Source organism: Lepisosteus platostomus, chromosome 9, assembly GCF_059453375.1.
Source record: "Lepisosteus platostomus isolate fLepPlt1 chromosome 9, fLepPlt1.hap1, whole genome shotgun sequence".
NCBI classification, from domain to species: domain Eukaryota; kingdom Metazoa; phylum Chordata; class Actinopteri; order Semionotiformes; family Lepisosteidae; genus Lepisosteus; species Lepisosteus platostomus.
In genome coordinates this window covers 51,569,751-51,597,109 of record NC_142619.1, presented here as the reverse complement: position 1 = coordinate 51,597,109, position 27,359 = coordinate 51,569,751, and the positions used below count along the sequence as shown (strand labels likewise).

Genomic DNA, 27,359 nt, shown 5'->3' with positions numbered 1-27,359 from the left:
AAACACAGACCTTTCTACTCTTTTGCTACCTTCTAACATGACATTGTGTTTATTACTGAGTTTTTACCGTGGCCCAGAGCAGTGACCCAGATTTTCCATGTTACTGCACTGTTTTGACTTGATGCATTTATCATGACATTGCATCTGTTGTGTATATTACCACATCTATGGTTAGCACATTAAAAAAACACTGATGTGACACAAAACCTGCTTATAGGGAAATTCTTATTATTCTTATTATTCTCTATTACACAACTCACAATACATATACAATATTATTAAAATAAGGAATTCTGTGATTGTTTAAAAAATAATAATTATCAATGATATGTATTAAAGTAGTTTAACAATGCACCAAAAACCGCTATTACAGAGTCACTTAGAATAGAATATTGGTTTATGGAATCTAGTGGGTAAAACAAAATACAAATACCACAATTCAATAACGTAAAAACTGTGTTCAGGATATTAATATACAGTACAATATTCTGGGTACAATATATAATTTATTTTAAAACAAAGTTTTTTTAGTTCTTAACACATTACATCATAAGTGTATAGTAATTTCTTTAAAAGGCTATGATTTAAAGAAAGATTAAATAAGGGTTTTACAATGGCCTAAGGAGACAAATTTAGAAAAGAAATGATGACACATTTTCAAATAAATTACGATTTGGAGATATACTGATGCACAACGCAATGCAACATTTTAATCTAATGGATTGAATCACATTTTTTAAAATAGCTATTAAACAGAATCACAGCAAATATTAACAAAATACAGCTCAAAGAACTGCAAAAGACTACCAAAATGAAGATCCAAAAGTTAGTGTAGTCATATGTCCTGGCAGTGTTGATGCAAAAACCTGAACAGCCTCAAGAGACACTGTTCTGTGATGTTCCCCAACCCTTTCTTGCACAGCCTCAGCCAACTGACAAAAACACATTTGCAGCTCTTTTTTTATTCTATTGGTGAATATGATCCAAAAATGTTCTACTGGACTCCTGTTAGGAGAGAAATCTGGTCATGACAAGACCTTAGCATTCTTTTTTGAAAAGAATGTACCCAGGAAATATGTTGGCTCAAAACCTTTGTACATTTGTCACTGAACAGTAAGGTTGCCCTTCATGTGTTAAAATTTTAGTTTTTGAATTAAAGCTATGTAAAAAAAAGGACTGCACAGAAGACAACTATTTTATATATTTTTTATATAGAAATAGAAATATATATATTATGTAAATTATATATATTGAAATGTTTCGACTGAATAGCCTCTAAGCATGCAGGGTATTTTCATTCAAACAGTGAACAAGTCTTTATACAAAAGCATTAGCAGCTTCTGGTATTTTTCTTGCTCAAAACAATACAGTATGAAAATGATTATATGGGTGGATTAGACAGATCTGACACCACTGACCCATCTAGCCAATTTTGTAGTTAGTAGCTATTTGAACCAAGGATCTCATCTAGCTACCTCACAACACTTTATACAAAAATGTGCCTCCTGCTCAGTATTTAAAATACACATACAGGTAGTCTCCATTTTTGTGTGGCTCATGTTAATGTTTTTATTCAATTATTTAAAGTATTCAAGGATATCCTCATCTCATATTCTTATCTGTTGATTACTAAAGATTTAATAGTAAAAAAGTTCCGTTGCTTCAATCTGATAGTGTAGGCCATCACTTCAAGTCCTGGAATGTACAGTATATGTAACACTTCTCTGGACTGAATCCAGAACATCAACATGTCTATAAAATTTGAGTAATGAGTAATGAGTAATAGTGCATTATATAATGTTAACATACTAGCCCTTAATTTAAGTTTTATACTCTTAATGACACATTTGAACACTTTTTTGCCTTTTTATTGCCTCCCCACATTATCTGTAAGATGAAATTATGTCAACATGACCACCTATGTCTTTTACATAAGTAGCCTATTCAAGCATAATGTTTTCTACTCAGAAATATATGACTAAACTCTGATCATATTTCTGATGCCAGGTTCTACTAATGTTGTTTGGTATTTGACTTAAATTGTCAAAACAAGATAATATCAAATGTATATAAAAATACGTTTAAAAATATTTTATTTGATGTTTAATGTAATCAAATACTTTGATTAGGAAGTATGAGCATGGTGTGTTAGAAGCCAAATACATTTGATAGAAGTTACCACATAGCAGGCAAATATGGTGTAAACAGAATCACAGAAATTTGGGTAACCAAAAATCATCATCAGCAGAAACACAATGTTCAAGAAAAACAGGAAATACTGTACACAAGAGGGAGAGTTATAGCACTATACATAAAATACATAATGTAATACAATATGTTCTGTCCTGTCAATATGTCCTGTCCTGTCAGTGTCACATAATTATACTATACAGTACATAAAACGTTTTGTATACACTATACAAAAAGTGTTATTACGGCTCAACTGCATCAAGAGGATTTGTCTCTCAGAATCCACTAAAGTCGTACTGTTAGGAGTATGGTATCAGACCAGTAAATACAAATATGAATTATAATTCAACACAGTATAATGAAATTAAAAATTAAGTGTAGAAAAGAAAGACATAGTTTTTATGGGAGACTACAAATTCCCCTCACAGACTGGGAAAAACGTACAAGAATATGAGCACCAAAAAATGAAATGGTAGGCGTGGTTAATGACTGTATACTTCCTCTGTCAGAGTATCTACAGTACAAGAGGAAATTTTGTATTGATCTCACCTATTCATATGATAAAGACAGAGTGATGGAGAAAAAGCTCAGAGAACCTCAAGGGAACTGTGATAATAAAATGGTGTATTTAAAGCAAACTTTAAATGACATCGCAATGCTTGATAAACAGGAACAGAGTAGCAGCTATAATTTTAACCAGCATTTAAAAAGCTGCTGTGTGCAAAATTCAGCTGTAGCAGTATTTTGAGTTCAGTGCAAAACAGAGTGGTGTAAGTGGGGAGGTGGATTTAAGAGGTGGAGTTTAGGAGTCTTACAGTATGTGGAGTAAAAGCTTTCTTTGAATCCAGAGTTCTGGGCTTTTACACTCCTAAATTTTCTGCCAGAAGAAAGAAGAGAGAAAAGTGCACTCCCAGTGTGGTTTTGGTTATATTATTCACCGTTCTGAGGCAGCGTGTGGTAAAAATGGTCTGGGTAGAAGGGAGTTCTGTACCAGTGATGGCCTCAGCCCTCTCCACCACCTTTTGTAATTTTTTTAGTTCATGAGCTGAGGAATTGTCATACCAGACTGTAACGGATCCAATGAGAGTACTTTCTACAATGCATACAGTATGTAGAAATTTGTGAGTGTTTGTGAAAGCATACCAAATCGCCTGAGTAGAGGAGCTGGTGTGCTGATGAGCTGCCTGCCTTCCTTCAAAGAGAGAGCTGACAGGACAGAGAAAGAAAGCAGGAGAGCATTTCCCTCAAGCTGTGTGTTGAGAGGCTGTATTGCCGTCGTGTTCGCCTAACACATGCGGAAGAGAGGCAGAAAGAGCAGCCAGCTCAGAGTGGTGGTAGTCCATCATCTGTATATGCATTAGTATTATGAGCTAGCTAGGATTGTGAGAGAACTAGTCTGTGCTATGTGTAAGCTGCTGCTTATTCAGCAGAAGGCTACCACAAGCAGCCACTTGCAGTACACAGCAGAAGGGTGGCAGCTGTGTATGAGTTGTGTAATATGGGAAGCTAGCAAGTGAAGCAGGCTGCAACTTTCCCCTGGAAGGGGAGTGTATGTGATCTAGGAACCCAGAGGGGATTAATCTGCTAGACTTTTAAAACAGCCTGTACTGTAGGTATGCCTAATGAACAAGACTACTGATGATGCCTGTATGAATAAAAGGTAAACTAGTATTTGAGTAAACAAACTATGTATAAGTTAATGTAACTTTAATACATGTGGTAATATAAGAGCTGAAATTGATTTTGCAGACTAACATACATTAAAGAGTGAAGTGCAGAGAGGAGGGATGTTGCTAGGAAAACCTTCATTACATGGAAAGTACAGAGTGACAGAAGTGTATGACTAGTTGCTGGCCTCTGGCAGTGTGTGACAAGGGTGTTTCTTGTGCTAGAGGTCCTGTGTAATGAGCACAGACAAAAAGAATAGGAAATACACCAGTAGCTCTGACATGAGTGTTTTGTGTTGATTTTAATATTAAGCACTGACAGGATATGGGAAGTGCACTGCATACTGCTGGTTAGGTAGAGGCACTAGCTGATGTACTCTGACAGGAAATAACGGAGCAGATTGGCTGAGCGTTAGGTGCACTAGCGACTGCCACGGCCAATAAGAGGTACGATTGGTACTCCAAAATAATGTCAATATCACAAAATGGAAGTTTAAGAGCACACTGGCTGGGCGCTAGGGTCACTGGTAGTTTCCTGTATTTGTATGTTTACAGATCATGTGAGAGGCAGATTGATAGAACCCTGTTTGGAGGCTAGTGCAGTAGAAGTCACCTTTCTACTGTACTATGTGTATGAATACACCTTTGCAGCCTAGCGGTGCAGGGCAGAGGTGCCAATGGCTTTATGCCAACTTGATGTCAAGTGCTCCGAGCAGACTCAGTTGTTGCCGCGTCGGTCCACTGGTAATGTGACAGTCACTGTTCCGCGCGGGGTCGTGCCCCCCGACGCCCGTTCCGGCCCCCACACCTGGGGTGCGAACCCTGGTCTCGTAACGCAACAGGGCTCCAACCGCGTGAGCTAAAGGAGACCTCCCCCAGTCCAGGCAGCTGAGGACCCTGAAACGCGCAGTGAGGGCGCTGATGTCACCACACTAGCTCCTCTACACCCTCCCCTGCTGAACTTTGGCTCGGCGAAGGACACTCCACACTCCTGCCCGGGTCATGGCACCAATGTGACAGTCACGGTTCCGCGCGGGGTCGTGCCCCCCGCCGCCCATTCTGGCCCTTACACCTGGGGCGTGAACCCGGGTCTCCGGCGTAACGCAACAGGGCTCCAACCGCGTGATCTAAAGGAGACCTCCCCCAGCCCAGGCAGCTGAGGACCCTGATACGCGCAGTGAGGGCGCTGATGTCACCACACTAGCTCCTCTACACCCTCCCCTGCTGAACTTTGGCTCGGCGAAGGACACTCCACACTCCTGCCCGGGTCATGGCACCAATGTGACATTCACGGTTCCGCGCGGGGTCGTGCCCCCCGCCGCCCATTCTGGCCCTTACACCTGGGGCGTGAACCCGGGTCTCCGGCGTAACGCAACAGGGCTCCAACCACGTGATCTAAAGGAGACCTCCCCCAGCCCAGGCAGCTGAGGACCCTGATACGCGCAGTGAGGACGCTGACGTCACCACACTAACTCCTCTACAGTAAGGTATAGAAGGCGGTAGAACAGTTACAGTCAAATGGAAAGAATTGAGAGTGGGTTTACTGTTGCTTCTACTCACAAGGGAGAAGTGTGCGAAATTCATGAATTGTTGTTCTCTATCCTCAAGTAAGGAACCAGGTGGATGTCCAGTATCAAGCCTTAGCCTGCAAGTAGGATTAAGTACAAGGATCACTGAACTTGGGATACGACGAGCGAATGGTTCAGTGATCCCTAGTTTGGGCCTTGAACATGACCTCAGAGGAGGTCATAAAAGCCAGGGCAGAGGTGTGCAAGGCATTTGACCAGGAGTCATGAGGGCGGCATAAACTTCTGAGTCAAGGTTACCGTGAGCGAAAGTCTCAGAGATCCTTATTTTAATCATCACTCAGAGGGAACATAGAAAAACATATTTGCACTATAAGTACTTGCTTTCTCTGAAAGGTGGCTGAAATTTAGTACAACTCTCAGAGGGGAATATGTGAATATTTTGGTTTTAGCTTAATTATTAGAGCAACAGGAAATGCCTGACATACTGTATCAAGTCGTGTCGTTTGGCGTGAACCCGCCTGGATCAGTGCCTCGGTCAGTATTCTATTGGTGTAGAGTGGAAGGCAGTAGTTGAAACAACCTGAAGCAAATGTATCCTAAAAGTGAGTACATCAAAAGCTAAAAATACAGCATCCATAAATGGTACCACATTAATCAGGTCAAATGTAAGGAACCTGAGCACCTAGCCCTTTTATGAAATGACATAACTTGAACTTATACCAAGCATAAACAGTACTTAAGTAAACAAAACATCTTCTCACTATTTACAATATAAATAACATTTTACATCTACTGAAAAATCAAATGAGCTAGCTGGACCAAATGGCCTTATATTTAGTATTTAGTATTTGTTTCTATTATTTAATGAGCCATTGATGTATTATTGATGTATATTTTTTCTAGCATGGACAAACTCATGATTATTTTATGTCATATCTTTAGCTGTCATGAGCAATATTATCGCAAATACTGTGGCATTTTGAAACATACTGTATATCCTATGTGACAATTTGAGTGAGAGTTGTTGATTAATTAAATTATGAATTGTCTTTAATTTCTTCTGAGGCAAGCGTTGTGGTAAATGGACATTTTTTAACAATATACTGTCTATACACACGGGCTTTATTATGCTCCTTAAAAGCCATTAGAATCTTGATGATTTTAGGTTGTCACATTTCCATAAATAATTCATCATACATGATGTGTCAAAGTAGCAAAGTAATTGCAATAAAGCTGAATGTGGTACTGTATTTCATGATTACATATAGAACAATCGACCACAGTCACAAGTAGCATTCACTATACACACTAAATGGACAGTGGTTCTAAAAAACTTCGATCACCTAACCTGTCTCTTCCTAGTGGCTGAACTAGTAAAGACGCATATTCCATGTGCAGGCAAACCTTAATGGCCGGTGAGTCTGAGCCAGGGTCATGTCGCAAGTTAACTGTGACCAAAATTGCTCATGTCACAGCATGCTTTTGAAGGCACACAAAAGGCGCTAGGTTAAGATGAGTGCCACTCCTTCAAATCAATGCTGACTATCCCTTGCTGTGATGTTTCTCAGCTCTTTAGCTCTTCTCAGCTTTTCTCAGGTTTAATTCCTGTGATTCTTAATATCAAACCCAGATTGAGGCTGAGAGCTGGCAGTTACTGTAAGTGGAAAACATACAAACATAAACTGTAAGGTAGAGAGGAGTTGGCAGTGTCAAATGTGATTATAACAGGAGCATGTCTGCACATCCCCGAGTACAAGGATTGCTGCTGTGAGACAGTATATGTAAATCAATAATTGGTAAGTCAAATTTGGGTGGATATAAAATTAAAAATACAAGCTGTTTAACCTGTAGCATTAGAACAATTACTTCAGAATATCAGATTACCCTGATGTACACTGAAGTCACAACTAGTCAACCAACTAATCGCCCACACATAACAATTTTGGGGGAGTTTTGGGATTTGGGATTGTGCAATTGGCAGTGTGCTATTTTAAAATGTGTATTTCTTCGATAAGTAACTCTGATATTAGTGAACACCAATAACAATAATATATTAAAATAATTAATTCCCTTTTATGAAATCCTTCTTGCTGTATTATTCTAATGTCTAAATCCATTCTTGGAACTATTTAAAAATGTAAAATTAACAATACAGAAAAATGGAACAGACTTTAAGAGAAGTGAAAACAGTAGTAATGTAAACTCATAAGCTAAACTACAAATTAATTAAAAACAATACTGTATATTTTCAAGTACAAACAAAAATATATAACTATCTGTATATCTATATGATATATTATAACTATATTTACACCTGCATGCCTGTATTAGTTTACGTGAGTTCATTAAGAGGAAAGCATAAAACAGATTCTCCAAACACATGGATTGTGATTGTAATTTCATCATTAACACATGATAAAGTTAACTATTTACTGCCAATTCTGGAAATTTGAAACCTGGATACTGTACATTCATTTTTTAAGGGTAATGAATTCAAGATCCATATATAAGTGTGTACCACATAATTCCGCTTTAGAAAAAAACTTTTTTTAATGTATTGAAATATAATGCAAAGGAAATGACAAAGAATTAATAATCCATGTATTGAATTAAGACAATTGATCACAATTTGTTCCTTTTCATGAAGAAGAGCTATTGAATTTAAAGGGCTAAGTCATTTAGTACTGTCATTTTTATCACATTTCATAAATGATCTTTGCTATATTGTAAGTGTTTCAATTTGGCTAAACTGTCTCTACTACATTAAAATAAAACATCTTCTCATAAATTAAAGAAATTAAGTAACTAAATATTAGTTTGTACATATGTGGTGGTAATTAATGGGTTCATATCTTTTTCATTGATATAAGTTTTTTTATTTATTCTTGTAAGACAAATAATGTAGAAACTCGATTTTGACTAAAAAATTAAAATTAATTTTAAAAAAATACCAAAGCAAACCTTAAGTATTTATTGCTATTTTGTTTAAAGAAGTAATATAGAAAATGACTTTGGTACTCACGGAATCCATTAAGCTTCTGGTATCCAAAATGGCATAAAGAACAGGTGTTAGGTTAAAGTCCTTTTTCTTCAACTAAAAACATTCTTTCTGAACCATTATATTGTAACATTTTAGTTGTGTGATTATCAAGCGGAAAATTGCAGCTTTTCTTTATCTCTTGTATTCCATTTCTTTGGTCCAAGAGTTTGAATATTCAGTCAGGTATTTAATAAGCACATTTTTCTGAGAAAAACTTCAGATTACTGTGATTACTTAGTCTTCTTTTCACTTTATTAGATTTTGTCCTTTTTATCTTCTATTTTCGCCTCAGATTACTTTTGCCCTGGACGGCTGGTGAAACCTGCCCGATATTTTCTCTTCATGTGCGTCCAGGCTTGCTCTCTTTCCATGCCCTCCTTGCTCTCTCTTTTTCTCTCTGGATGTCAAGTATCATCACATATGCAGAATTACTCCTGATGGCTCCAGCTGCAGGGATTGGCTGGGAACCAAACACAGCTCTGCACAGTATCTTAAAGTGACTGTTCTCTTATTCTACAGTAAGGTGATATGTAGGTAGTTTTTAAGTGGCTTAAAGATCTGCTCATCTGCAAATAAGGTCTGTGAAAATTATAGAAATGTATGGACACTGCAAGATTTACAGGACCGTTAGAAACAGTGTTGAAAAAGGTACACTTTTGGCACATAATTAATGTTGCTGAAAGTCATTTTTGGTGAGTGCTTTCATAGCCTTCTTCACAAAGCTTTTTCCACCACAGTAATTTTCGAAAAACAAAAAACATTAAATTATACAAAATAAAATACATTACAAATCGGTACAGCTGATTGGCTTATTTTATCTGCTGCATATAGTATTTGGAAAAAAGGTGCAAATATTGTGTGGTGGGAAATAGGTTATGAACATTGTACCAGCTCAAAAAATGCCTTTACATTACAATTAGTTTTTTTACTGCTGTATGCTAAGATACTTACTGATTTTTCTATAATTTGTTATTAGATTTGATTCCCATAAATTAAAGAAATGAAGTAACTTAATATTAGTTTGTATATCTGTGGTGGTAATTAGCGGGTTCATATCCTTTTCAATGGTATTCGTTTTTGGATTTTTGTGAAATATACAGTATAATGCAGAAAAAAAAAATTATGTAAAAAATATTAAAGCTAACTTTTGGTACTTATTGCTATTTTGTTTTTAAAAAGTAATACAGAAAATGACTTTGGTACTCACAGAATCCGTTAAGCTTCTGGTATCCAAAATGGCAAAATAGCCAAATGGTTGTGCAGTAGACATTTCACTGCAGAAATGTTTCAGCCTGATCTGCATGCAGAGTTAACAAGTCTTGAAGTCTAAAACAAAATTTCTATTGGATTAAAAGAGATGTATTCACAACACTACTTGCTTACAATGTAATAGGGCTGCTTCATGTTACTGAAAGTTTTAGCTGCCTTGTTCTGAATCACAAAATATGGCACGGCACATACCCAATAATGTTGCCTATTTTGTGATGTAAATTGGAGATTTTACGCATTATTATTTACATTTTACTTTCATTGTGGTTTGAAATTAACTTATCAATGCTCATTCTTTCTAATTCTGAATAATAAAAATAGTGCCGCAGTTCCCCTTTAAAATACAACATTGCATCTCAAAAGTGAGTATATATGAACCCTTTTGGGTATATAAATGAGCAGTTTTGATTAAACAATAGTCTTATGGGAAGAAACTGATAAGAAATTGGGATTCACCTTTTTTTGTGCATATCGCAGTCTGATTAATTGTATGTGTATTTCTCTCCAGACACATCTAATTTATTTGTGTATACAATATAACCAGTTGGAAATCAATGCTTTTTATATTAGTAGTATTCATAAAAAATACTTAATACCAATAATTTTTTATACTGTTTCTTAAATAGTTAACAATGATAACAAAATACATCACTACAGAAATCCTTATTTTTCCTAAAGTTCCATGTTTGTAGATTCACAATATAAGGAAAAATTAAGGTATCTAATCTGAGGTTTTATTGTACTTGGATAGCAGTATTGTTCTGCTAATTCTTATGATAGTGGATAACACAGTGGCTTGCTTGCATATGCAGTATTTGATTAGTTTGACTATTGCTCCCCAAAATTTAATTTACTGTACCTTATACTGTATACTGTATGTCTGACCCCCCCAAATTAAAAATCCCTGGTCATTAAGTGTTAAAACAGATTGCAGTTGAGAAAAGAAATTTCAGCCCAAATTGTTGTTGCTTTTAGTAGGAGGGCATTATTCATGTTAAATCGTATTTTGCTTACTGTACGGCTTGGTTCACATATAAACTACATATTAGTAGTTATTTTTTATTTTTTAATTATTTTTTTTAGAAATTCTTTTTATTATTTTTTATAAATGTATTTCTTAATGTTTTCGACTAAACAAACATGGAGTTTTAAAATTATATTAATATAAAGTTGATCATTTTTAAATCCTCAAGTATTAGACCACGATGCCATTAAAAATATATTTTCATGAGTATAAATCATTATCAGCTGTTCTCTAAATCTTAAAAGGTGTAGTTTCCATTTGCTTAGAAACAGTGCTTTAGAAGTACCAGGCTGGGATCGTGTTTCCTGTTTAAAAGCAATATATTGATTTTAGGCAGTTGCCATAGTGCCAAACCATGTCCAGTTTTCATCTCCAAAATGAACAATTACTGTCAAGTTTATTAGATAATAGAGTACATGTCATATTTCCTAAGAGTTTTACATGAATACAGTATACAGTACTACCCAATTCTGAAGTGTTCAGTGAAAAATGGCAACAAGAAATACAGACTGGGAATTAAAAGTGACTAAAAAGGAGCAGTGTTATGTCACTCACATATTAAATAATAATAATAATAATAATAATAATAATAATAATAATAATAATAATAATAATAATAATAATAATAATAAGTGACTATTAAAAGAGGCAAACTTGTCGCAGGCTCCGAATGCCAGACTAAATGATGATGCCGAGATACGGAATCTTGACCAGGATGAAGTCTACAAGTACCTTGGTGTAAACCAACGGTATTCAACATGGCAAAATGAAAGCGAAAATCCAGAAAGAATACTACAAATCCTTGGCACTGAGCTTAACTAGAAGAACAAGATGCAAGCGATCAACAGCTTAGCAGTGCCCGTGCCAAAGTACAGCTTTGGAATCATCAACTGGAGATAGCAGGAAATCCAGGAGATGGATAGGAAGACCAGAATATTTCTAACAAAGTATGGTCTCCTGCACCCAAAAGCCAATGTAGACCGAATATATATTACCTAGGAGCAGTGGTGGCCATGGGCTCACTGGGCTGGAAACCCATACAAAGCTCTGGGCTAAAAGGACAGACAGAGACTCTTCTCTTGGCAGCTCAAGATCAGGCCCTGAACATTCGCTATCATCACAGGAATATCCTCAAGATGGATGTGGATGGCAAATGTAGGTTGTGTCACCAACAAAATATAAAGCATATTAGCCAAATTGTTGCTGGATGCTCTATGCTAGTGCCGAAAATATATATGAATCGGCACAATAGAACAGCTACCTACCTGCACTGGTCAATGCATCAGGAGCTTGGCCTTCAAGTGCCTAATCACTGGTATGATCACCAGCCTGAAATTGCTGCCACAGCCACATGGCTGTCAACACCGATCGTACCATTGGAGCAAACCGATCAGACATCATCCTCCATGATTGTAGCAAGAAGCTATGTTTTCTCATCAACGTCGCTGTTCCAGATTATGCAAATGTATGTCTTAAGGAGGTCGAAAAATTAAGCAAATACAAGGATCTTGAGATTGAGATATTGTGTATGTGGAACACAAAGGCATGTGTGATCCCACTTGTAGTCGGAGCTCTTGGAACTACTCGACTCAGATTTCAAAAGTACCTAGATGAGCTGTTAGGCAAAGTAACTGCAGCTCAGGTGCAGAAGATCACTCTCCTTGGAACAGCCCACATACTCTGCAAAGTCCTGACCATCGGACAATAGCAGGACCTATGGAATCCAGTGGATCCCTGGTCAATAGCAACCAGCAGAAAAGCTGAGAAAATAAAACTTTTATAATAATAATAATAATAATAATAATAATAATAATAATAATAATAATAATAATTCCTTAGACCTATATAGCGCTTTTCCACTCAAAACACTTTACAGGTGATGGGGACTCTCCTGCACAACCACCAATGTGTGGCACCCACCTGGATAATGCGATGGCAGCCATAGAGCGCACAGTATACTCACTACAATTCAACTATCAGTGAGGAGGAGAACACAGTAGTGAAGCCAGTTCATAGATGGGGAATATTAAGAGGCCATTATTACTTAAGGCCTAAGGGAACTTTGGCCAGGACACTAGGGTTTAACACCCCTTCTCTTTTAGGGAAACTCCCTGGGATTTTTAATCTCCATGGAGAGTCAGGACCTAGGTTTTATGTCTCATTCATAAGACGGTGCCTTTGTACAGTATAGCATCCCCATCACTATATTGGAGCTTTAGGACCCACACATACTGCAGGGGGAGCACACCTCACAGGCCCCACTAACACCTCTTCCTGCAGTAACCTTAGCTTTTGCTGCTTTCCATATTAAATATTGGCCATGTCAAATGTATTAATTGCAATAACCACTTTATTCAGTAGAGGGTTGAAGGGGAGCCGGAGCCTATCCTGACAAACACAAGCTGAAGGGTAGTCCATTGTAGGGCACACACAGACACAAACACACACACACGCACACCAGGGGGCAGTTTTGACAGAAGCCAGTTAACCTATCAGTATGTCTTTGAACTATTGGAGAAAATGCATGCTAAAATGAGGAGATCACACAAACTCCATTCAGATATGATCCCTTGAACTGAACCCAGGGCCCCAATGTTGCGATGCAGAAATGCTAACCACACCACCAAAGCTCCACCCTATTAAGGCAACTGGTAAAGAAAAAACAGTGGTTGGGAATGGTTGATTTCTCTGAAGTGGATATTGGCATTGTTTTATTACTATGTTTATGTGTATACAAGGTGTAAAACTTAAAAAAACCTAACCCATTTTTCCCCACTTGAAGAAAAAACATTTTAGTCTCTGACAAAATCAAGTACATTCAAATGCTTTTACTATCTTAAAATCTCAGGAAAGAGTATTGCAAAAAGAAAGCATACAAAAGCCTTTTTTTCACTAGGGTGCCTTTGTTACTATATAAAACATACATCATTTAAGTGATGTATTCTGAAAGCTAATTAAAAACAAGAGCGGAAATTAATTGGAAGTACACCAAAAATAGAACCAATTAACAACCGTCTGTATAGTAAGTTATCGCCATCACTGCCATCAAACATAATAACAACATAATTAATTTTTTAAACTCCAGCCCCCCTCACACACCAATAAATTACAGTATACAAAAGTTATCAGTTCAGTTCATTACTATACAATATAGAGTATAGTAATTAAAATCTGTATTAAAAACTTTCACCAATTCAGCTGCTTATTCCTGGTTGGGGTCATGCTTATTTGAAGTCAATCATAAGGAAGCACTGTGCCCTGTACAGGTACTGTATACTAACACCCAAGAAGTACAGTAAATGCACTGAAAATCCTTATTGAGTGCTTTATTGAGTCATAGTAAGATTCAGCTTGACCTGTTTGACTGAGAACCAGCTCATTGGCTGTAGGATGAAGAGCTATGACCTCCCTGCATAGTGAGAATTTAACTAATGGGTAAATGCAAAGGTGGAGATGGAGCACAGCAGGGATGCAAAAATAAATGTGAAGGGAAAAGGGGCTTTCTTATGGTATTTATAGTTTTTTTTTCTTTTTGTAAATCCTGTCTGGATTAATTACAAGTCAGGGCATCAGAGGTGAAAGTGAACTAATCTTCTGTCACCCCTCCCTAATGTTCATTGTAAACTACATGTAGTTAAGGGACATCCCTTAACATTGTCAGCGTATTTTTGAAAATGGGAGAAAACTGTAGATACATGAACACAGTCTCCCTCTAATCACATGTGTTTCTTCCAGGTACTCCAGTTACCCTTCGCCCCTCAAAGACATACTCAGCTTTGCTGAATTTCACCAGGAGTGGACTCCCTTAAACAATTAATCTGTGCAGTCTGGATTACCTCCGCTACAATGTCGACTCCAGTATAGCTACAGTAGGATAAGGTTCAGGTGAAAAAGATATTTTCATTGTAATGTAGTTCTGAGACAAAAAAAGTACTGGGCAGCTATTAATTAAAAATTAAAATGCTTTGCTGAATTTTTCTATGAATAACACATCCTGATGCAAGTTTAATGACAAACTGTACTATATTCCCTAAATGAACAAGCAATTGTGCAACAAGGAGAGTAAGGATGAAATATATGAATCAGAGTTTTCTGGTTTTGCCTTAGGCTTGGAAATTCAAGTCCTTGGTTTAAAGACAATTATCTTGCATTTGTGTGGGAAAACATTTTTTTATACTGTCATAGAAAAAACTGAAGTGGTCTCCTGTAACATCAGGAAACTGAGTCTTCCTTGTCTCACATTTACAGTATACTGTATAAATACTGTACATGTATTCCAGATATGGAAAATACAACACTCAAGTCTAAAGAAATTTAACATATCACATAAAAAAATAAAACATGCAATTCATTGAAGATTTTAATATTAAATATGACACACTTTCAATTTGAAAATATTACACAATTAGTATCAGGCATGAACTCCCTGTGTATTGGCAGTCCTGTGCAACAGCAGCCATTTGCAGAAGCTGGGAAGTCATGGTTGTCTGTTTAATGGCATTGATGTGTGGATATCCCAGATGGTCTATTGGTCTCAGATTAAGAGAAACAGCTGTCCATCTGCAAAGCATTATCATTGTTTTCTTAAAGTTGTGTCACTGTAATCCAAGTGCTATTGTATAAGGACTTGCATTGTCCTGCTGTAAAACTGACCCTTTCCTAATTGACTTGAAGAAGTGTAAAGAGCATGTTGGCTAAAGGTTTTGGTTAATGTTTAGCTGAGTTGCAGCCTTTCCCTCAATCTGCACCAAAGGGGTTCTTGCACTACAAACAATTCCTCTTACATATCACACTCCCACTGCCCTCCCAGCTGCTTCAAATAATACAACAGTTAATATAGCACACAGTTCAATCCCTTCATACACTCTGCCATAAAGTACTGTATGTCAGGTAAGTAGGTACAAAATTACATTCATTGGTGAATAAAACACTACCAGTCTTTCTGTAACCACACCGCCTCAGATGTTCTATGACCGGCATGAGATTTTATCTCTCAGCTAATAGTCTTAGTTTAAGGTGATCTATAGTATACTGTATCCCTTGCACTATACAGTAGTCACTGCAGTGTGAAAATTACAGTATTACTCACATCAATCAGATGCTGTATAAGCCGTGGTCCTAGGTTGGATACGTGAAACTGACTCATAGGACATGGTCTGTCTCTCTCAGTCTCTCTATCTCTTACAGACTAGTACTAACAATTGATGCAGGCATTAACAACACACTGGCCTAAAACTAGGCTGTAAACTCTTTTGTAATTTATACATAATCTCTGTAAATGTATACATGTATTTAGCCATTGAAAACCAATAAATAAGCAAAACCAATGTTATGTCTTCCTGTGATGGACATCATAGAATAACATCTTTAAAACAGTTTCCTCACAGGGGGTAATTTGGATGGTACTGTATGTAAAAAACAAGACAGTTCACGTGGATTATGTTGAGCAAAGTAACTGAACTTTTCAAAGCATAATTTTCCCCATGGTGCAGCTAGTCAAACCTCTACTTCAGCATCCTTCTTCTCAAGTGTACTCTATGTCTTAACTAACACTAGGTCCAGCAGCTGCATTATCTGTTTAGTGCTAGGTCAAGTAGCTGCATTTTCTGTTTAGTGCAACTTCCAGCTACAAAATCATCATTAACTACTGAAAACAAATCTGTTATTTCCACACAGTGTTACCTTCCAGAGACATTTGCCTCTCTTCTCTGACTATCTCGGCACTCTCTTTCTTTTTTTGCTTTTTTGGGTCTGATCTGTACTCATGTTATCAGGGAATCATGTAAAATGTTTAATAGTTGAGTAGTTTTAGCCTAAGGGCAGAACAGCATGATTACCATAGTAACATCAGACTATTGTGGGAACATGCACCTGATTGGTCTGGACAGAACATGGGCCAGTGAAAAAGACCTAGGGGCTGTTTGTCTATTCAGGGAGCATTGCAATCAAGAGATTTGATTCATAATTAATTATGAGTGTAAATTTATGAATCAAGTAATTTGATGCATCATTTTTAGCATGTTAATTGTTTTAACTGAAACTGTCATTAATTCCCCCCCCCCCCCCCGGGTCAATTTGATCAGTCCATTCAGCCCCTAATTGCACAAAACAGTGGTCCTTCTGACATTCTTTAGAATTGCCAGATCGCCAATCCAGGCCTGCTCGCTGTTCTTGTTTCCTTGTTTTTGTTTCTGGTTTGCAGTCTGTTGACTGTCAAAGTAAAAACTCTCATTTGCAAAGAAGCTTCTCTAACAGATAGGGTGCTTTATCGTTCTGCTACCTGCCGATCTTCATTATTCACTTGTGGCAAGTTCATATTTTCCTCTGATCTGGTTTAAATTATGGTTATTATTGAACAGCTATTAATACAGATCCTTCATCAATTTAGGTTGTCAATTTTAAGTTAAATATCCAGAACACCTGTTAACATGACAATACAACTCAAAACAAATTTAGATATTTAGTAATGTAGTTCAAATAACATATAACCCTTTTTTGTGTAAAACCTACACTGTTTCATTGTGAACCATCCATCCATTTTCTAATCCGCTGATCTAGTACTGGCTCACCAGGGAGTTGGAGCCTATCCCAGCAAGTAATGGGCGCAAGGGGAGATGCACCCTGAACTGGACCCAGCCCAGCCATCACAGGGCACACACTGACAGAAACTAGCACGCACTCACACCAGGGCCAATTTTCCCAAAAGTCAATAAACCTTCCAGCATGTTTTTGGGCTGTGGGAGGAAACCAGAGCACCTGGCTGGGCCCCAGAACTGCAAGGCAGCAGTGCTAATCACCATGCCACCCTCATTGTCATCCTTAACGAAATAAAACAGGCTAAATATAAAGTTAGGAATTTAAGTGTAAATGCCTGAATCAATGTATGTACAGTACTGTATATTATATATTGTAGTGCTCTAATCCTTGGTGTCAGACTATTTCTATGGCCTTCCCCCATGCAGTCTCACTTTCTCTCCTCTCTCCCTCTATATAAAGAGAGGAGGAAGATACCTAAGATCGTTTTACCACATGAGTTTGCATCCTGGCTCTTCTGCCTTTTTATTCTTCACATTTCGATACACTTGCATAAAGAGAAGAAAGATAGCCACTACAATACAGTACAGTCGAATCAGTACATTTCAAATGTACAGTATTTTGGAACCTCATATTATGAGATTTTGTTTTCAAGATTGATCATCTTTGGCTTCAATCCATAGAAACAATGTAGCATGTGATAGCTCAACAATATTTTGCTTTCAGAAACATTACAATCATTTGAACTGGAATTAATCAAAACATTATGGTTATTAATGATTACAATAATGGCTTCAGAAAGTGTTACTGTTTCAGATAAAGTCTTGTGATTGTAAAGTTACATGGCATTTTAAACTTCAGACACATGATGGAAGGTTTCTGAAAGAATATGAAATGGGGCATTCTGCAGAATCATCTTAAACTAAATGACAGGAACAATATGGAGAATAGGGAACGCTAATCAGAATTAGAACATAACAAGTCTTTAGAGACAGTGCTGAAGTACACTTATGGCTTAATGCTTTACCACTTTGCAGCTGTGAAATGAAAGGTTTAACTAAATAACAAAAATAATCATCCTCAAGAGACTGAGATAATTCCATATTGTAGAAGTATTAGGTGCTAGGATGTATGTTTGGCCTTAATACCTAAATTAAGGGTCTACATTCTGACCTGTGTGGTGAGGTAGGATGCAATATATGCGAACCAAATATACAATAAAAAAGTATGTGATAAAAGTAGACATTGTAGGGGGTTTGAGTTTGAACATGTGAAATACTCAGTTCTAAAGGCAGACGCATACTGTACATGTTTGAGTGTGTGTCTTATGATGGGTATGTCTGGATGATTAACAAGTTAAATAAAGGATGGGAAGCAGGCTTTGTCTTTTTACGTTAAACTAGAAATTAATGCACTCTAGTTACAGTAGCTTCCTCTGCTTATACTGCATGTGTATCTAGAATGTACTTTTATCATATAGTTACTGGGAACTGATTAATCTCTTTTTTTTTCAGCTTCACTGAATATAATGCTAACTACATTAACACACATGAAGCATATTTATCTATAATTTATATGTAAATATAAATATATGAATGATATGTATATGTATTATAATAGCCTGGATTTGGTTTATTTCCACCTCTATTCTCAGTGACATTTCTTTCTCAAGTGCTACCACTCAAAATAACACATCAGATATCATTGTCAGCAATTCCATTCTCTTGGCCAGGGAATGAAAATAAGCAATGTGCCAGCCCTTCACCATGGCAGCAGACATGCACTGGACCCCAAAGCTGTCAGTACTCGGCTCAAACCATCTGAGTTGCTCAGACCCCATGTCCTCAATACTAAATGACTAATTTCTGCCTTTTTAAGACTACATATCTGCATTATATTGAACAGCCAGCTTCCAAAACGAACATATAACTCAGTAATCATTCACAATAGAATATGTTTAAGTAAAAAAGAAGCTCCTAAAGTGAATGTTAACTAGTAAATATGTTAACATTTTTAATGATTTCATACAAGGATTTTGATATTTTCATCATGAATGTGTTCTGCCATATGGAGCAAAAAACTTCCCAAAGTCTTGTTATAACTTTTACCCTTTCAGATATTTACCTTTATTTGATGAAACAGATTTTTTTTTCTAAGCTCCAGGCATGCCATTTTTAAGCTGAACATGCTGCTCTGAAATGCTAGGCCTTTGATTTTTTGACAAACCTGTCATAAATATTTTATCCACGTAATCTACATGCTTTTCTACCGTTGTTTTGACTGTTTCTGTTAAATTGCTGTTCTGATGGTATGCAAATAAGCATTAGAGGTTCTGAATGAATCACATTTGTCAGGCTCATTTTATTCCTGAGATAAAGCAAATTGTCATTTGCACTTGTGAAGGATGAAAGATGAAACCTTCATTTCAATTAAGCAGTACTATGAAAAAAGATGCCTCCTTTTTGTCTCTCGTCATGCTTGTAATCTAGGAGCAAAATAGGCACTTTATTGTCTTTCTCTATCCTTTCACAAGCTTTTTTGTTTTGGAGGATACATTAGTTAAAATTTTGATTAGGTGTGATTTTCCTTCCTCTTTTGTGTGAGAGTTTGAAAACAGATGATGACAATTTATTTGATTTACTTCTTCCTGCAATCACAGTGTTATCAGCTGTCAATTGGAAAATGGATTGAGCCCATTTTACGTATAAGGAGGTAAAGTGGCTGGCAACTTTACTTTGGTAAAGTGACTGCATAATTTACAGTTTAAATTAAAGATTCTGAGTTTACACAACTGAAACTCTCTCACAAGTTTTTGTTTACCCTAGAAAAGGATGAGAAGGTTGTTCATTAACTAAATCTTTTTCTCCACCTCAGCTAAAATGTACATCTTAAATGTGTTAAGTACTTTCTGAATATGGACATTATTTCTCTTACATGTTCCTTTTTAACATTTCTATTCTCATATTTCTTATGCCTTTTTTTCCATTTTATTGATCTTGCCAGTATTTTCCACTTTCACAATTACTGATGTTACATACAATTATAACCACTTTCAATAGATGACTGGAAACATTTCAGATTACAATTTTTTTGGAAAACACAGTGAAAGTTTTTTTTTAAAAAAAGTTTTTATTAAATTAACATACTGAAATGTCATATTAACAAACCACCTTTTGTTTTGCAGCTAATTGGGCAAATTCAAATAAAAGTCCAAATGATAAAAAAACACTTAACAAAATTAACATTGGAGAGTTACCTACCTCAGACAATAAATGAATAAAAGAACCGACCTGTACATTATGATATTGAAACTCTTTACAACAAGGAGATATCGAACATTTAACCCACTGTCCCTTTATAGACTGATTCAAGGGTGGAGAGCAAATTCACCAATTAAACAAGCAAAGAATAATTTCTCTGATTTTGGGAATCCAGGTTAATTAATTTCAGCAAGTAATTTGATTATTTTATGGCTTGTGAGTCTGTACCTTTTCTCGCAGTTGGAGAATAAAAAGACTAGTATCAGAAACTGCTTTTCAGACTTCTTAAAATAATTGCACACAAAGGAGGTCCACGATAATGACAGGACTGGTAAATCAGGCAAAATATATGATATACCAAATTTACATAATCGCCTTCCAACATTTGAGGTTTCTTTCAGATATGCCCTAGATTTTAAATATACAGTACATAATGGGTAATATGCAAACTGCTCTGCCCCCACAAATCATGCCTTAAGTTTGTGTTCATACTGTACTATTCTGTGTGTTGTTAGAATCAAATCCAAAACTTCACAATCCTGGAAATCAGTTTTAGGGTTGTTAAACATGTACATTTTTAAACAAAAATGTGCTCCTTAACCTTTTCTTATGAAACTACAGGAAACATACACTTCTGTTTGGGAATCCAACTAGCTAACAGCTGGAAGCTCAATAAGGATTGCTTATGGCTAAAAGCAGCACCTATTTAGAGAGCGCTTTGTATGAACTGTTTGACAATGTTGCTTTAGGGACTATTATGGAGATGACATTGACTTTCACACATTTGCCTCTGAATACATAACTGTTGTTGCCTGATTAAATCTTACCAAATTATTCAAAGGTTAACAAAAAAGTTTACAGGAAAAAAAAGAGTGAAAACCTTAAAGACAGGCCATCTACAAAATGGGAGAGATTATGTCCCTTATATCTAAAGAACAGCAGTTAATAATAAAATGATAATGTTGCTTTATTAGCCCTATACAATTTCTTGCACTAGGAATTTGTCTTTTCACATACCCCAGCTTGCTCTACATGAGATACACAGACAAGGAGAGAGAAGCTTGGGGTCAGAGCACAGGGTCAGCCATTGTACAGTGCCCCTGGAGCAGCTGGGGTTAAGGGCCTTGCTCAGGGGCCCAAGAGAGTAGGATGCCTCTGCCGCCTGTGGGATTTGAACTGGCAACCTTTCAGTCACAGGCACAGATCCTTAGCCACAGAGCCACCGCTCCGCCCGTAATAAACATGTAATATGTTTATGTAATAAACATGGACATTTAAAAGAAACTAAATCTGTTTAGATTATGAAGGAAAATCATAGACAAGTCATAAGAGGGTGTAAAGGAAATAGTAAGAGTGTTGATTGTCATGCATGATGTGAATCCATAACTACCCCTCTCAAATTGGATAATCAACATCTACAGTATGTATCAACAAATATGGAAACGTAGTAGCTCTTGCAAAGGAAAAGGGAGATATCGCCAGACAGCCTGATGCTCCATTTACCTTTAAGAATCATGGGTTTTATTTTGTATTTGACTGTGCAAGATTTCTTAATTAACATCATATTTCTGTATAACATAATAACAACCTGCATAAAAAATAAGTTTTGGTTAGTTCTTAGTTGTAATATATACTTATCAATTTATGATGCCAAGCTATTCAAATACATTAGAAAAGTACCTGAAGTCCACAGGCTTATTCCAAGTTATGAGCTCTTGCAACAAAGACTTCTACATGTATTTCAATCAATTTTGTGTCTGTTTATGAATTTTAACATACAAAAAATATTTGGAATCAATTGTGCACATATACAGTAGTGAGGGATGTGTTGTGTGTATTGCTGAAAATTAAAAGAGGAGACAGAATAATCTGAAGTCTCATTGCTTTCTAGCAACCCTTCAACATGCTTTTGATTTCAATTAAAAAATCAGATCTTACCATGTCAAATGATAATGAAAGGGATTCAACACCTTTTGTTGAGAAGAATAAAATAAAATCATATACGATAACATAAAAAGGAAAATGACAGTAAAACTTATTGTGGTGAGTGAAGGTTTCAAGTGACTTTTGAGCACATAAACAAATGCAATATACTGTACTTTAATTTTACATTGTTAAAGAAACAGTATAAAGTCAATGACAGTAAGACGGTCTGGAAGGCAGATTCTACTACCTTCTTTTAGTACTTGTTTTAAAACTCCATTTCACATGACTTTTTTGTAGTTTGTTATGAACTGTTTGATTTCATAGGCTATAACAACATTTCTTGCAAATACAGTATTGCATTACTGTGTCAATCATCATGGCATCTCAAGAACCACTGCACTGATTGAGTTGAACCTTGTCAAAGGTTGTCGATTTCATTAACAACCAACAAAGTTTTTTAAATTTGGCAACTGACAATTGCTATCATACCTTTAAAACTGCAATGGGTCATAAACCTTTTTGAGAAGTGTGGCCTATCACACATTGATTCATGAAGTCCATCATGGAATGATCTGCCATCCTCAGTCACCAAGGGTGAGTTTCCCGAAAGCATCGTAACGCTAAGAACATCGTAAACTTGCTCTTAAGATCGATCGTTAATTTACGAGTGTTTCCCAAAACCTATCGTAACTAAAGTAGCACGTTAAATCCTTCTTAATCTACGTGCTCCCCGACCCACTCGTTAATCACTAAGTGCTTCTTAAACTGGCTACCTCTTGCGCCAACCTTAGCGACAGAGATCGCCAGACAGAGCACATTCAATTCACGTCATGGGAATTCTCTGGAAATATAGAATACTAAGATTTTATATTAAGGTTTTTGATATTTTGTGGTACTATGTAAGAGGAAATTCAAAAAAAGAACATTTATTTATACAGTAATGAATTTATTAGTCATCTTGGGTAAATTTCATATTCATAAGTCAAATGTTTTAATAATACTCCCTCTTTTAGTACTTTTGGGGTGGGGTTTAAATTGTATTTAAATTCCATAAAGAACGTGAAACATGTAACATGTATTACAATGTAGCGCCACGCAGGGCAGGCTGAGAACAGCACCTGGGGACTACTGGACTGTATATAGTGGGACGGAGGCTGAGGTACAGTCTCTTCCTTCCGTGTGTGTGTATGTTAGTGTAGGTGCAGCGCTGTAACCCCTGTCCCTGTGTGTGTACCTTTCCTGATTCAAGTTAATAAATGTGTTGTTCAACCCCATTCCCTGAGTCCCACGCCTGCTCCATTCCGTACCGAAACCCAGGGTCGATACAATATTTTAGGTTCGAATATCCTTTTATGTTCTGTAGTGATTGTTGACGGTAAAGCTTAGACCAACTTGTTTTTAAATTTGATTATAGGTCCTGTATTTGTTGAGTGACACATGCCAAGTTTAGTAGTTAATTTTTCCAGATGTCATGTTAATAAGACCAATTAAAATGGAGTTCCAACACACCCAACAACTTTAAATAACAACAGTATTTTCTCATGAAACACTGTGATTCTTAATGATGGCAGCGTGACAAAAAATATTGCTTTAAATCAAAGACGTTGTACAGGATGCATACACTGTCCACGCAGTTAAACTTGGTTTTCTTTTAGGGCATGTCAGTCATTTATTTTATTTTCTCTTAGAAACGATGTGTCCCATTTTGTGCCTATCTATATGCTTTCGCTTAAATGGTTGTTAAATTATGATGTCATGTTTGGTTCAAATTCCTTTTCACAACTTTATTTCATCCCACTGAAGGACCAAAACCGACACCATATAATGAAAGTATTGTCAATCGATTGTTTGTCAATCGACTTGTGATGTTTTTGCTAAGCGACTTCAGGGGAGGGGTTAACAAAGAAGTACTTTATACTCGCTTGTAAAATGATCGATTAAGAGGGGTTTTGGGAAACACACGAAAAAGTAGCATGTACGTTACGTACGTGCATCGTAAAGTTGCTCGTTAGTCTCTAAGATTAATCGTTTTCAGGAAACTCACCCCAGACCAGTTGGGCAGAACAATCGCATTATACGGTATGTTTTAAGTGTAAAATCCCCAGATCCCGGGTTTTCAGCATGAATAATACAAAGATGTAAGAAAGTTACTCATGCTGATGTGTCCCAAAGATATAATAAAAATATTCCCAAAAAACAAAACCATACACAGATAATTCTGTTTTCTCTTTATACCAAATTATATGTACAGAACATTTTAATTTTAAATATTTTGGATTTCATGTTAAACTGGAAACAAAGGGTAAAGAGCTGAATCTCATGAAACATTATGGAATAACAGAATTTTAAGCATCAAATTTAATATTACAGTGAGGAAAAATAATTTGCATTTCTGTTTTTTAAAACAATCCTGTGATACTGGCATCTGAATGCCTAGAGAAAGAATAATTCATTCATCATCTATTTAATATATAATCTTAAACATGATTACTGTGTTAATGAAGCATGCTGAGCTTCTGGCATTTAAATACTAATAACCAGGAATTAAAACCAATTAATTTCTGTTCTCTCCTGAAACTGCCACTTTAAATCTGGTTTACTTGGAATAGCATTGTGAATTTACTTTTTTTTTAGTAAATTTACTAATTTATTCATTGTAAAGACTGAAATTGTAAATTTTATCTTTCAATTTGAAATTTTCCCAAGAAATCACATGAGCAGTATTGAAGTGACAGTAACCAAGAATTATAGCTTCTGTTAGCTCTGAAGCTGTAGATTTAGGAACGATTGAAAATGGAAATTTAGGGCACAAATGATGCTCAGTTCCAATCAAAACTTTTTTCACAAGACTTTGTCACCACAAAATGCAATGAGGACAAGATCTTATAATCACTTGTTCTCCCAGTGGTGATGCGACCACCAACTCAGTCTCCAACACAAGAAAGAAACAATTGAGAATAAAGTCTTAAAATTAAGAAGGTTAATTAAGTCATCAGTTAGCCCCTGGAGCTTTAGAACTCAATGGAATAAAAAACAGCAGACACAGTGTTCCTTCAGGACTAGGTTTGGGAAATAGCACTGTAAAGTACAATATACGGTGATAGGCAGCTGCAAGGTGTACCATGCAAAAAATGGCAGTAATATACAGTAATGAATCTCAGTTTACAACAATCCATAGAAATAAACATAGCATTAGAAATTAAGTAGGAGCTGAAAAGAGCAGGTTATTAAAATTAAATGCACCCAGAAGACAATGTTAAGGCAAGTGCATTTTAGTGAGGAGATATGCTCAAAAAAGGAGGAGAATGATTCAAAGATAACTTTGTTATTCTTGGCAGAACAAGAGAAAGAAACACACGATGAGGAGGAAAAAAGGCAGTAGAACAAGTCAACATTAAAAATGTTGAGTCTGAGGTAATCTGTCTGCATCCAGTGCAAGTTGGTTGAATGGCCAACAGACATCTGTGAAGTATTATCAGAATTATAGGAGATGTAGAGAAAAATCTGGGTATCATCAGTATAAAAGTGGTAAAAGATTATTACTTTTATGCATTTCATTTAATTTGGCAACAATTACTTGATTTTCAACTATACTGTACTTTCTGCTACCTATGCAAAATCTTCTACATTTATCAAGATAAATTGATTTTATTTATTTGGCTGCTTTTATAAAATTGTCCTATTTTGGTTGAGGAGTGGGGACTGTCTAGGAGAGTGTATAGTTGGTTGCTTCTCTTAGTCTAATCAAATCTTACTACTGTAGGGACCTGTCTGAATCCCTGTTCACTGGATGTACGTAGTCTAGGTGCAGTCTGTGTGCACCAAAGAATTTTCAGGAATACCTGATGGTGGTCCGGAGACAAATAATCTTCGGTGTTGACCTTACTGTAATGTAATGTTTCTGCAAAGAAACAAAATAGAATTTAACTAATTAGAAATTGCAGGTTTATATATTTTTGAAAAGCCACAGTCATTAAACATCCCGTTTTTTTCAAGGTTAAAGGTCCTCCACTCAGAAAAGTCACCTATATATATACAACACACAAGCCTTTTAAGAATGTTAAACTTTGTACAAAGGGACAAACTAAAATTAATTTGTTCATTTTTATTCATTGTGTTGGCATTTAGATGTAGGTTAGTGAAATGCCATGAGTAAGAGTTTAAATAAAGGTTACAGGACTATATTGAGCATCCAAATTGCAGTTCCATTGAATCCCAGAATCTGCACAGATGGATGGAAAATGTGTCCATGTAATTTCCACAGCATTGCTCTTATTCCTCATTTTTAGGTCACCAATGATACTTTTCAGCTATAGCACATTTAATTAAAATTAAAAAGAAGATTCTTCATACGATTGTACTGTAAAATTTCACTTGCATCTGCATATTTGTTAGGAATTACAATAAGTCACTCTATGAATTTCTGTTATCAAAGGGAAAAGCAGGCTGATTTGAAAATGACTAAGCCTAAATCATTAAAGAAAGAATGCCAGAGACCATTACTATTCCAGACACTTATGTACTATGTGGAATACACTCAAAATGATTTTAAATGTTAAAATGTTAACAATTTAGCATGAAAGCTCTGCTTTTTTACATCAGTGTTATCACCTAGATCTCTCAGAAGATCTCAAAAACTAATCCAGGCCTAGGTTATATCAGTATAGGAGATCTCTAACCCAACCCAGGTTTCTGCTATAAATAGTGCTGATAGACCTGTGAGTGTCCCTCTTCCACCAGTATGGCAACAGGGAAAACTGAGCTGTGGGAGGTGCTATTCTTTGGATGGCATGCTTAGCCAAGGCTCTAACTAGTTGATTATTAATGCTGCAATGGTGCTGTTAATAAGGGTGTTATTTACCCTGGTGTTCTACATGAATTCCAGTCAAATGCTGAAGGCAGTGAAAATACTGCTTTCTG

The 27,359-nt window shown here is 36.3% G+C and overlaps 1 protein-coding gene across 1 annotated transcript in view; it reads right to left on the bottom strand.

Annotated features, from left to right (window-relative positions):
• The window catches only part of drd4-rs (dopamine receptor D4 related sequence), a 33,694-nt gene extending 24,827 nt beyond the window's left edge, over window positions 1-8,867 (bottom strand). Inside the window, exon 1 of the mRNA XM_088645478.1 lies at window positions 8,409-8,867. The gene's annotated coding sequence lies outside the window, so the exon portion shown is untranslated. The remainder of the gene's footprint in view (window positions 1-8,408) is intronic.
• Window positions 8,868-27,359: the final 18,492 nt, after the last annotated feature.